This window comes from Scylla paramamosain, chromosome 16 (genome assembly GCF_035594125.1).
Source record: "Scylla paramamosain isolate STU-SP2022 chromosome 16, ASM3559412v1, whole genome shotgun sequence".
In the NCBI taxonomy this organism is placed as follows: domain Eukaryota; kingdom Metazoa; phylum Arthropoda; class Malacostraca; order Decapoda; family Portunidae; genus Scylla; species Scylla paramamosain.
The window spans coordinates 17,883,720-17,895,643 of record NC_087166.1 but is presented as its reverse complement, the minus strand read 5'-3'; the positions used below and the strand labels follow the sequence as shown (position 1 = coordinate 17,895,643).

The window sequence follows — 11,924 nt, the reverse complement described above, 5'->3', positions numbered from 1 at the left end:
TTAGTTAGAGATGAAATGTGAAGTTCCAGTTTTGACAGACAGACCGAGAATGACCAAGTGTAGGAAACGGGGACAGTTGAGTTTCACTGAAGAGGAGGGGATATTTGTCTGGAAGGTTATGTCGAATTGATATATAAAGGATTTGAGTTTTTGAGCCACTGAACAATACTACGTTTGCTCTACTACATTCAGAATTTTTAGAGATCAGAAGTTGGGCGTTCTATGGCTTCCTTGTGTGAACTGCTCACTTCCTAATGGAACGTCTATAAAAAGACACGGAAAAGTGCAGGGTGGTATCATCAGTGCAGAAGAACAAGAACAAGTTTTGTTTAGAAGATCATTAATTAATAATAGGAAGAGAGTGGGTAACAAGAAAGACCCCTGAGGAACACCACTGATAATAGATTTAGAAAAAACAGTGACCGTCTACCACAACAGCACCATAAAGGTCAGAAAGGAAACTTGAGATAAAACTAAAGAGAGAAGAATAGAAGCCGTAAGAAAGTAGTTTGAAAATCAAAGCTTTATGCCAGACTCTATGAAAAGCTTTTGATATGTCTAAGGCAACACCAAAAGTTTCACCAGAATCTATAAAAGAGGATGACTAAGAGTCAGTAAATAAAGCCAGAAGATCACCAGTAAAGTGGCCTTGATGGAACCCATACTGGCGATGAGATGAAAAATTGTAAAATGATAGATGTTTAAGAATCGTCCTGTTCAGGATAGATTCACAACTTTAAATAGGCAGGCAATTGAATTAATAAGACGGTAGTTTCAGGGACTAGAACGGGCACCCTTTTTAGGAACAGGCAGAATGAACTTCCAGAAAGAAGGAAAGCTAAATGTTTACAGACAGTGTTGAAAGAGTTTGACTAGGCAAGGTGCTAACACGGAGGCTTAGTTTCGGAGAATAATAGGAGGGACCCCATCAGATCAATAAGCCTTCCGATGGTTATGCCATCTAGGGCTTGGAAAACTTGGGTGTTCCTATGACCTATTGACAGAGGTTAGACGGGGCTTCGGTCCCTGATCATCCCTACTTAGGGGGAGAGGGCTGTCCATGCTAGCAAGGTCGCCAATGTGAGACAAAACAAAATTATTCTCTAAGTTAGGCTGTCAAAACAAGGAAAGGTGTCGCCCGCCAAAGGAGCAACCTTTAGTGGTCCTCCTGTGTTGGGTGTTTGGATGTCATGGGTGGGATGCGTTGTGGGAGGAGGTCTTAGTTCCACCGTGGACAAACTTTCGAATGATGATGAGCCACTTTATATATATATATATATATATATATATATATATATATATATATATATATATATATATATATATATATATATATATATATATATATATATATATATATATATATATATATATATATATATTCTTATAAGTAAGCATGAAAATTCCTCTGGTCTTCGATGCTACGAACATGCAGGGTGAAGCTCGCACTCCCCTTGCCGCTGATTCTCATGCTGGAAGACTCCACGGGTTAGCTGTTGAGTTTTGTCTTGACACTGGGATGATAATCAATATCTATACATTCTTGTCATACCGTGCTATTCACTCTGCTTTCAGGCCTTTCAGGACATTTACCTGTATCCGTCTCAAATATGACGGTGACTGTATTTTTAATATGTGCTATGTGACATTTATATCTGATATTATTGCCAAAGGTGCTCCTGAGGGAATATAATATATGCGTCTTTGAGACGCCAACTTATGCTGAGATCATTCCATCAAGCAATGTAGCCGACAGTAAGAATGCTTATTGTCCTAACCTCTTCGATGATGCTCCCAAACTTCGCCACGCACCTGCACCTTACTGGTTTGTGACACATTATAGGGAAGGCCGAGATAACTTTATGCACTCTGCTAAGTGGTCTTCAAGGCCGCCAGGGTGGCACTGCAATAGCCTGGTTCGCAACGACATACCTTATGTTTGTCTCGAACTACAAACTCCACAACTGGCTGTTGCAGTCAAAATCTTTTTAGACCGGCTTTTTATAATATGTATGATATGTATATTATAATATGTATAATATGTATAATAATGTACTTTGTATTGAAGTCGAGAGGGGAGATCTTGATCACCTTCAGCAAGACCTTCCCTCTCCTTTTCTTTAGCTAAGAGATTTTAATTGTTGTCATCAGCTGTCGGGTGACACCACAATCAACCCTAGAAATGTTTTACTTGCTTCTTTCATAGAGGATGAATAGTTACTTCGTGTTTAAATTCAGTGCATTTCCATGGTCAAACTGGTACTTCTACAGCAACTCATATTTTTTTTCAGTTCTCCTAATGCTCATTTATATTTTATTTGATAGCTTTTACCAGATTTATGACAGCGATCACTCTCCTATAATATTGCAATATTCTCATACTGCCCGGTGGTGTCTAGATAGAGCTGACTTTATACATAACTCATTTCACCTTGTTCACCTTGATAGTTCTGACGAGGCTGAAACACATTTTAGTGATATATTACAATCTGCTACTCTACAATCCGTCCCTAGGAAGTCTGACTCTTTTCGCAAACGTCCGCTCCCATGCTGAAACAGCGATTGTTCTACTGTTTTGGGGGCGAGGCGTGCTGCTCTTGGTTTAGAGCTCAAGTAGCTTTGTTGGTTAGCTTACAAACGAAAACGTGTCTTGGTTTAGAGCTCAAGTAGCTTTGTTGGTTAGCTTACAAACGAAAAAGGACGACTAGAACTGGCCATTATTAAAGCCACAGACATAGTTTGCTTGTTGAGTAGCTAGAAACTCAGGCTTGCTGCAAAGCCGTTAAGAAAAATAAAACACCAGTATCTGACATCATAACAAGGAATTCAATGATCATCTTCCGCAGGGATCGGCTGCCATGTATATGCTCTGTAGTCCATGTATTCCTAGCTTGCAAATGTCCATGAACTAATTTTGTAACATCGTTACTTACTGGGCAGTGGCTCTTGTAACCTCGTGCTGACTGGTCAACTGTACTCATAAGCTGAGCTTCCAACACTGCAATTTAAATTGTCATGATAAAAAAAAAAAAAAGTTTTTTATCAGATTTGTTAAACAAGGAGGAAAGAAAGGGATGTAAGGAACTTTTCATCCAAAGCTGTAGGGGCGCGGCAACAACGGCTCGACATCGTGAGGAGAAACTCTTAAACCCACCTGAAAATAATAACACAAACAATGTAATAACTCAAACAATGGAATTTATTTCATAAGAATAATCAGAAATATGTATAAATTATATACTCCTCACTGACAAGTATGAGACAGCATCCTCATTCTAGCAGTTATCACCTGCAAAGATTCCATCCAGTGACCGAGTCTTGACTGTTGTTATTTGTGCATTTTCTGTTTCTCATGTGAGCCGAACTGTAGAGTTTTTTTTTTTTTTTTATGAAAGGAAAATAATTTTGCCTTTCTTTAAGTTATGGAACTAAGTAGTAGGGAGAAAATAAACTTAGTGAAATAAAAAATAGATAATTTAAAAGTAAATACGTATGTAAATCATATTCTTTTGTTAATTATTAATAAATTTTGCTGATAAATTAGGTACATGACGTAACTACTGAAAGTAATTACATATCATTACAAAGGGAGTATTAGCTCAAATTAATTACGTATTGTAATTGTGACTGCATTTAATTAAGTATTAATGGCGTGTCATTTTTATCTTTCTCACACGTTACTAAGACTTTACAGACTATTTATAAAGTTTGTTACTATTTTCACAAGTATCCTATTTATTCACTTGGATACGGGAGCTATCCAGATGTGTGTCTGATGCTGGACAACAGTCTCAATATATGCTGGAAATCAGTCGATTAATATATATATATATATATATATATATATATATATATATATATATATATATATATATATATATATATATATATATATATATATATATATATATATATATATATATATATATATATATATATATATATATATATATATATATATATATATATATATATATATATATATATATATATATATATATATATATATATATATACTTCCTTATTTATTGTAGAAGTGTATACATTCATCTTTTTAGTATTTTTTCTTTACAAGATTTTATCCCTAATTCACAAATTTTATGAAAACATTGATTTAACCATAGCATGATTCAAACTAATCTCATGGAACTCCTGCAGAACTTTAAGAATTCAAACTACAGGAAGGTTGAAGCTGACTCCAAGTAACTGATGAGGGAGTAGGATGTATAGGTTTGTCCAGCCAATTAATTATTTCCTCCATCACAATGCGATTCTTTCGCCAGCCTTTTGCCACATAGTCGTAGATGGCGAGATGAATTGCAAATATTGGATCAGCCCATACAGCTGTTGGGAGAGAACATTAATTGATTATTTCGTAACACACACACACACACACACACCCACACACACACACACACACACACACACACACACACACACACACACACACACACACACACACACACGCGCTCGAAGACATACTCGTATGTGTTTGTGTGTGTGTATATATATATATATATATATATATATATATATATATATATATATATATATATATATATATATATATATATTTTTTTTTTTTTTTTTTTTTATTTTTTATTTTTTATTTTTTTTCCTTATGTAGGAAGGACACTGGCCAAGGGCAACAAAAATCTAATAAAAAAAAAAATGCCCACTGAAATGCCAGTCCCATAAAAGGGTCAAAGCAGTGGTCAAAAATTGATGGATAAGTGTCTTGAAACCTTCCTCTTGAAGGAATTCAAGTCATAGGAAGGTGAAAATACAGAAGCAGGCAGGGAGTTCCAGAGTTTACCAGAGAAAGGGATGAATGATTGAGAATACTGGTTAACTCTTGCGTTAGAGAGGTGGACAGAATAGGGGTGAGAGAAAGATGAAAGTCTTGTGCAGCGAGGCCGCGGAAGGAGGGGAGGCATGCAGTTAGCAAGATCGGAAGAGCAGTTAACACGAAAATAGCGGTAGAAGACAGCTAGATATGCAACATTGCGGCGGTGAGAGAGAGGCTGAAGACAGTCAGTTAGAGGAGAGGAGTTGATGAGACGAAAAGCTTTTCATTCCACACTGTCTAGAAGAGCAGTATGAGTGGAACCCCCCCAGACATGTGAAGCATACTCCATACATGGACGGATAAGGCCCTTGTACAGAGTTAGCAGCTGGGGAGGTGAGAAAAAATGGCGGAGACGTCTCAGAACATCTAACTTCATAGAAGCTGTTTTAGCTAGAGATGAGATGTGAAGTTTCCAGTTCAGATTATAAGTAAAGGACAGACCGAGGATGTTCAGTGTAGAAGAGGGGGACAGTTGAGTGTCATTGAAGAAGAGGGGATAGTTGTCTGGAACGTTGTGTCGAGTTGATAGATGAAGGAATTGAGTTTTTGAGGCATTGAACAATACCAAGTTTGCTCTGCCCCAATCAAAAATTTTAGATCAGAAATCAGGCATTCTGTAGCTTCCCTGCGTGATATGTTTACCTCCTGAAGGGTTGGACGTCTATGAAAAGACGTGGAAAAGTGTAGGGTGGTATCATCAGCATAGGAGTGGATAGGGCAAGAAGTTTGGTTTAGAAGATCATTAATGAATAATAAGAAGAGAGTGGGTGACAGGACAGAACCCTGAGGAACACCACTGTTAATAGATTTAGGAGAAGAACAGTGACCGTCTACCACAGCAGCAATATAACGGTCAGAAAGGAAACTTGAGATGAAGTTACAGAGAGAAGGATAGAAACCGTAGGAGGGTAGTTTGGAAATCAAAGCTTTGTGCCAGACTCTATCAAAAGCTTTTGATATGTCCAAGGCAACTGCAAAAGTTTCACCAAAATCTCTAAAAGAGGATGACCAAGACTCAGTAAGGAAAGCCAGAAGATCACCAGTAGAGCGGCCTTGACGGAACCCATACTGGCGATCAGATAGAAGGTTGTGAAGTGATAGATGTTTAAGAATCTTCCTGTTGAGGATAGATTCAAAAACTTTAGATAAGCAGGAAATTAAAGCAATAGGACGGTAGTTTGAGGGATTAGAGCGGTCACCCTTTTTAGGAACAGGTTGAATGTAGGCAAACTTCCAGCAAGAAGGAAAGGTAGATGTTGACAGACAGAGCTGAAAGAGTTTGACTAGGCAAGGTGCAAGCACGGAGGCACAGTTTCGGAGAACAATAGGAGGGACCCCATCAGGTCCATAAGCCTTCCGAGGGTTTAGACCAGAGAGGGCATGGAAAACATCATTACGAAGAATTTTAATACGTGGCATGAAGTAGTCAGAGGGTGGAGGAGAGGGAGGAACAAGCCCAGAATCGTTCAAGGTAAAGTTTTTAGCAAAGGTTTGAGCAAAGAGTTCAGCTTTAGAAATAGATGTGATAGCAGTGGTGCCATCTGGTTGAAGTAGAGGAGGGAAAGAAGAAGAAGCAAAGTTATTGGAGATATTTTTAGCTAGATGCCAGAAATCACGAGGGGAGTTAGATCTTGAAAGGTTTTGACATTTTCTGTTAATGAAGGAGTTTTTGGCTAGTTGGAGAACAGACTTGGCATGGTTCCGGGCAGAAATATAAAGTGCATGAGATTCTGGTGATGGAAGGCTTAAGTACCTTTTGTGGGCCATCTCTCTATCATGTATAGCACGAGAACAAGCTGTGTTAAACCAAGGTTTAGAAGGTTTAGGACGAGAAAAAGAGTGAGGAATGTACGCCTCCATGCCAGACACTATCACCTCTTTTATGCGCTCAGCACACAAAGACGGGTCTCTGACACGGAAGCAGTAGTCATTCCAAGGAAAATCAGCAAAATACCTCCTCAGGTCCTCCCAACTAGCAGAGGCAAAACGCCAGAGGCACCTTCGCTTAGGGGGATCCTGAGGAGGGATTGGAGTGATAGGACAAGATAAAGATATGAGATTGTGATCGGAGGAGCCCAACGGAGAAGAAAGGGTGACAGCATAAGCAGAAGGATTAGAGGTCAGGAAAAGGTCAAGAATGTTGGGCGTATCTCCAAGACGGTCAGGAATACGAGTAGGGTGTTGCACCAACTGCTCTAGGTCATGGAGGATAGCAGAGTTGTAGGCTAGTTCACCAGGATGGTCAGTGAAGGGAGAGGAAAGCCAAAGCTGGTGGTGAACATTGAAGTCTCCAAGAATGGAGATCTCTGCAAAAGGGAAGAGGGTCAGAATGTGCTCCACTTTGGAAGTTAAGTAGTCAAAGAATTTCTTATAGTCAGAGGAGTTAGGAGAGAGGTATACAGCACAGATAAATTTAGTATGAGAATGACTCTGTAGTTGTAGCCAGATGGTGGAAAACTCGGAAGATTCAAGAGCGTGGGCACGAGAGCAGGTTAAGTCATTGCGCACATAAACGCAGCATCCAGCTTTGGATCGAAAATGAGGATAGAGAAAGTAGGAGGGAACAGAAAAGGGGCTACTGTCAGTTGCCTCAGACACCTGAGTTTCAGTGAGGAAAAGAAGATGAGGTTTAGAAGAGGAGAGGTGGTGTTCTACAGATTGAAAATTAGATCTTAGACCGCGAATGTTGCAGAAGTTAATGAAGAAAAAGTTGAGGGGGGTGTCAAGACACTTAGGGTCGTCGACGGAAAGGCAGTCCGACCTGGGGACATTTATGGTCCCCTCCCCAGATGGGGACTCCGAGGCTGGTGTAGGAGTCGCCATGATTTTAAAATTTTTGAGTGAAGGGTGTGTGTGTTATTAGGTGCTTGTAGTTTTGTGTGGAGGAAGAGAGTTGTCTTTAGAGGGCATGCTGTGACTACCCCCTTGTGTTGTGAGACACAAAGGGAAACGTTCAGTGAGGTCACAGCTGGGTTTAATGGTAAGTTCACAGCACCCCCTGAACAGTGCTTTAGACCTCACTGGGAGTAATTATCGTTTCGGCAGGTGTCTACTGCCTCCTCCTACCAGAGTTTCGTTGTTTATTGTGTACCTACTGTGTGGGTTTCCTCTAACTACGCTAAGTACTTTGCACTTGTTGATATTAAACTGCAATTGCCATCTATCGATACATTCGCCTGCAAGGCAATTGCATCCGATTCTGATCTAATTAATCTACCTATCTTTGTGTCATCCGCAAACTTACTAGCATCACTACTAATTCCACTATCCAAGTCATTGATATATTTTAAAAATAACAATGGACTTAATACTGATCCCTGTGATAAATCACTAATTATATTACCCTACTCGGATTTAGAGCCGTTTATTACAACTCTTTGTCGCCTGTCACTTAGCCGTGATTTTATCCTGCGTAACACCTTCCCATCCATCCCGTGTGCCCTAACCTTTCTCAGGAGCCTGTTGTCAAACGCTTTACTGAAGTCCAGATATAAGATGACATAACTATCACTATTATCTACTGCCTCGTACACTTTACTATAAAAAAAATATTAACAAGTTCGTCAGGCAAGACTTCCCCTTCGTGAAGTCATGCTGTGACTGATTTATCAAGTTATGTTTGTCTAAATGCTCCCTAATGTTCTTCGCTATTATTGACTCCATTATTTAACCTACAACAGAAGTTAACCTGACAGCTCTATAATTAGAGGCTAAAGTTTTATCTCCTTTCTTAAAGATAGGTACTACATTAGCCTGCCTCCTCATTATTGGTACCTCACCTGACTCAAGTTGTTTCCTAAAGACAGAAACTAGCGGCTCACTCGAACAAAGGGAAAGATTTATAAAACAATGGTGAGACCCGCCATGCTGTACGGTATGGAAACAGTACCGCTAACGAAAAAAGCAGGAAGCGGAGGAGTTGGAAGTAGCGGAATTGAAGATGTTGCGATTTTGCTCTTGGAGTGACGAGGATGGATAAAATCTGAAATTATTACATCAGAGGAACAACACACGTACGTCGGTTTGGGGGCAAAGCAAAGGAGGCTAGGCTGAGGTGGTTTGGATATGTCAGGAGGAGTGACGAGGGGTATGTTTGGAGGAGGATGCTGGACATGGATCTACCTGGCAGGAAGAAGAGAGCGAGACCGAAGAAAGGTTTATGGATGCTGTGAAGGGAGACATGCAAGTGGCGGGCGTGACAGAGGCGCAAAAGATCCAGCGCAATGGATAAGAGTGATCCGCTGTGGCAACCCCTAAATGGGAGCAATCGAAAGAAGAAGAAAGTAACGGCTTACTAATAACCTCTTTGCATTCCTTAAGTACTTTGGGATATATTTCATCTGGTCCTGGTGTCTTGAATTTTTTTTAGCCTATCTATCTCCTATTCCACTATCTCCTTAGTTATGGTAATGCCTGTCAGTTTCTCATTCTCATCTACTCTAAACATCTGTTCACTATTTGGCATATCTTGCATATTTTCCTGGGTGAAGACAGTTAATAAAAATACTCATTCAGAATTTTGCTGATTTCCACCCCAGAACTAACCAACTCTCCATATGCTGCCTTTAATGGACCTCTAGTTTCCTTGTTCTTTGTCCTGTATATCTGATAAAAATCCCTTGGGGTTCGTCTTCGCCTGGCTGGCTACCTTTAATTCATAATTGCTTTTAGCTTTCCTCGTTAACCTCCTGACAGTTCTAACTAATTCATTTTATTGTGGCCTTAAAATTATTTCCCCTGCTTTTAATCTCTTATATATACTTCTATTCCGCGCTAAACATTGTTTTAACCTAACAATCATCCACTTAGGAAAATTTTTCTGTGATCTTATTGTTCTGTACGGGATGTTTGCTAATTGTCCTGTATGCAATTTATCTACGATATATACATATATATATACATATATATATATATATATATATATATATATATATATATATATATATATATATATATATATATATATATATATATATATATATATATATATATAAATTTACCTATTACTTTGTGATGGTGGTTATGGTGATGGATGCTGTGGTAATGAGTGCCAACAGATATCTTTGTTTATTAAAATTCAATGGTCTGTTTTTTTTTATTTTTTATCAACTGTTGTGAAAAGCAACAACTCACAATGATATTTCTTATTTAAAAGTCAGTGATGTCTTAAATCATATTTCATTTTTTTTTTTAACAATTCACACACACACACACACACACACTGCCTCCTGGTTCACTGGTGAAGGGGCCGAGTCTGGCCGCCATGGCCATCCTGGTCTACGCCTCTGCCATCTCCACCTGGTGGTAACCCGACTTCAGGTCGAGTGTGGAGAACCACCTGGGCCCCACCAGCGCGTCGAGCGTGTCATCAATCCTCGGCAGGGAGTAAGAGTCCTTGGCAGTCAGGTCATTCAGCGCCCGGTAGTCCACACAGAAGCGCTGCGTGCTGTCCTTCTTCTTAACCAGGAATACAGCTGATGACCACGGACTGTCCGACCGCTCAATCACCCCTTGCGCTGCCAGCTCGTTGACGGTGCGCTGCATCTCCTCTCGCCTGGCTGGTGCGATACGTCGGGGCGGGCTCTTGATGGGCGAACTGCTTCCCGTGTTGATGCTGTGCTTCACCAACCCAGTGCGGCCCAGGTACATGTCACCCCTGCTAAAGACATCCGCGTACTGAGCCAGGGTGTGGCGCACCTTCTCCGTCTGCGCCTCCGGCAGGTTAGCGGCACTCCGGTGAGCCAAATACTCCAGAAAGTCGGGCAGCGGCCTCACAGCAACCACCTCTGCGCTCCCCGACACCTCCTCAGGGCGTTCCACTTCCTCACAAGTGCCCAGCTTAGCTCCAGCGGGCACCTTCCGAGCCTCATCGGAGAGGTTAGCTACCAGCACCGTAACTAACTCTTCTCCCGCTTGAACGAAGCTCCGCCCAATTGCCACGCCGTCAGCCAATCGCAAGTTTTCTGAGGGGTTCAACATGCCTTCCGATCCACGCATCGCTCTGGACGGTCGACACTGGAATCTGGCCTCTGTCCTAGGGGCAAGGTGCACTCTCTCAGCCACAACTACCTCCGCACAGCCGACCTCCGGAAGCAAGGGCACTTCTTGGCCACGCAACCTAACCAGCTTCCGTCGAAGGTCGACACAAGCCTTGCTCTGCGTCAGGTAGTAGAGTCCCAGCAGACATGGTTCGTCCAAGTCGGCGACGTACACCGGCAGCCGCTCCACAGCGCTGCCCACGCCGATACGAACATCCACTGGGCCCTTGAGCTGCACACAGTGCCCCATCACACCACACAGCCTCTTTGGAGCGTCTGGGACTCGAGTAGCGGCCAGCATGTCAGGCAGCACCAAAGTCTTCTCAGCCCCGGTGTTCACTGTCAGGCGGCATGGGTTCCCGTCCACTAAGCCCTCCACCTGCATCACGCTGGTTGTCTGGCGGCAGCTTACACAAGGCGGGGCACGGGGACTTAGGATGGCTAGGGTTCGGCCCCCTTCTCCAGCCTGTCCGAGTTTCCCGCCTGCACCACTTCTTTTGGCTTGGGGCAGGCACTGGAGCGGTGGCCAGACTTGTTGCAGTCCTTGCAGCAAGGCTGAATGGCATCAGAACCCAGCCGGACGAGAGAACGCGTCCTTTGTTCCCTCGTACACCGACTGCGTCCGTGGCCCTTCTCGCCACAGCCCCAACATGAGCCACGAAAACCGTCTCGGCTTGCCTTCCTCGACGGTGGCTTCTTCACCTTCTCCTTCCGGCCTCGGAGGTCACGGCGGGGTTGGGCAGCCGCCCCTTGGCCGCTGGTCGTCTTCAGGAAGGCCTCGAATTCCAAGGCCCTCACCAGCGCTACCTGCAGGTCCCCAGGGTGCGCCTGCTTGACGTAGATTTGCAGCTGCTGGTCATCTAGGGCGTCAATAAAGGAATCTCGGGCCACCACCACAATTATTTCTTCCGGGGCCGCGGGATACGACTCCACGTCCTGCGCCAACTGGGACAGCGTCTCGCCCTGCTCCCGAGTCCTCTTCTTCAGGCGAGCCCGGTACACCTCGGCCTGGTGGTGGTGCCCAAGGCGATGCCGAA

General features: G+C 42.4%; 1 long non-coding RNA gene across 1 annotated transcript in view; it reads right to left on the bottom strand.

Moving 5' to 3' along the window:
• Positions 1 to 4,022: 4,022 nt before the first annotated feature.
• Positions 4,023 to 11,924, bottom strand: part of LOC135107817 (uncharacterized) — a 50,362-nt gene continuing 42,460 nt past the window's right edge. Inside the window, exon 3 of the long non-coding RNA XR_010272008.1 lies at positions 4,023 to 4,344. This is a non-coding gene — a long non-coding RNA (uncharacterized LOC135107817). The remainder of the gene's footprint in view (positions 4,345 to 11,924) is intronic.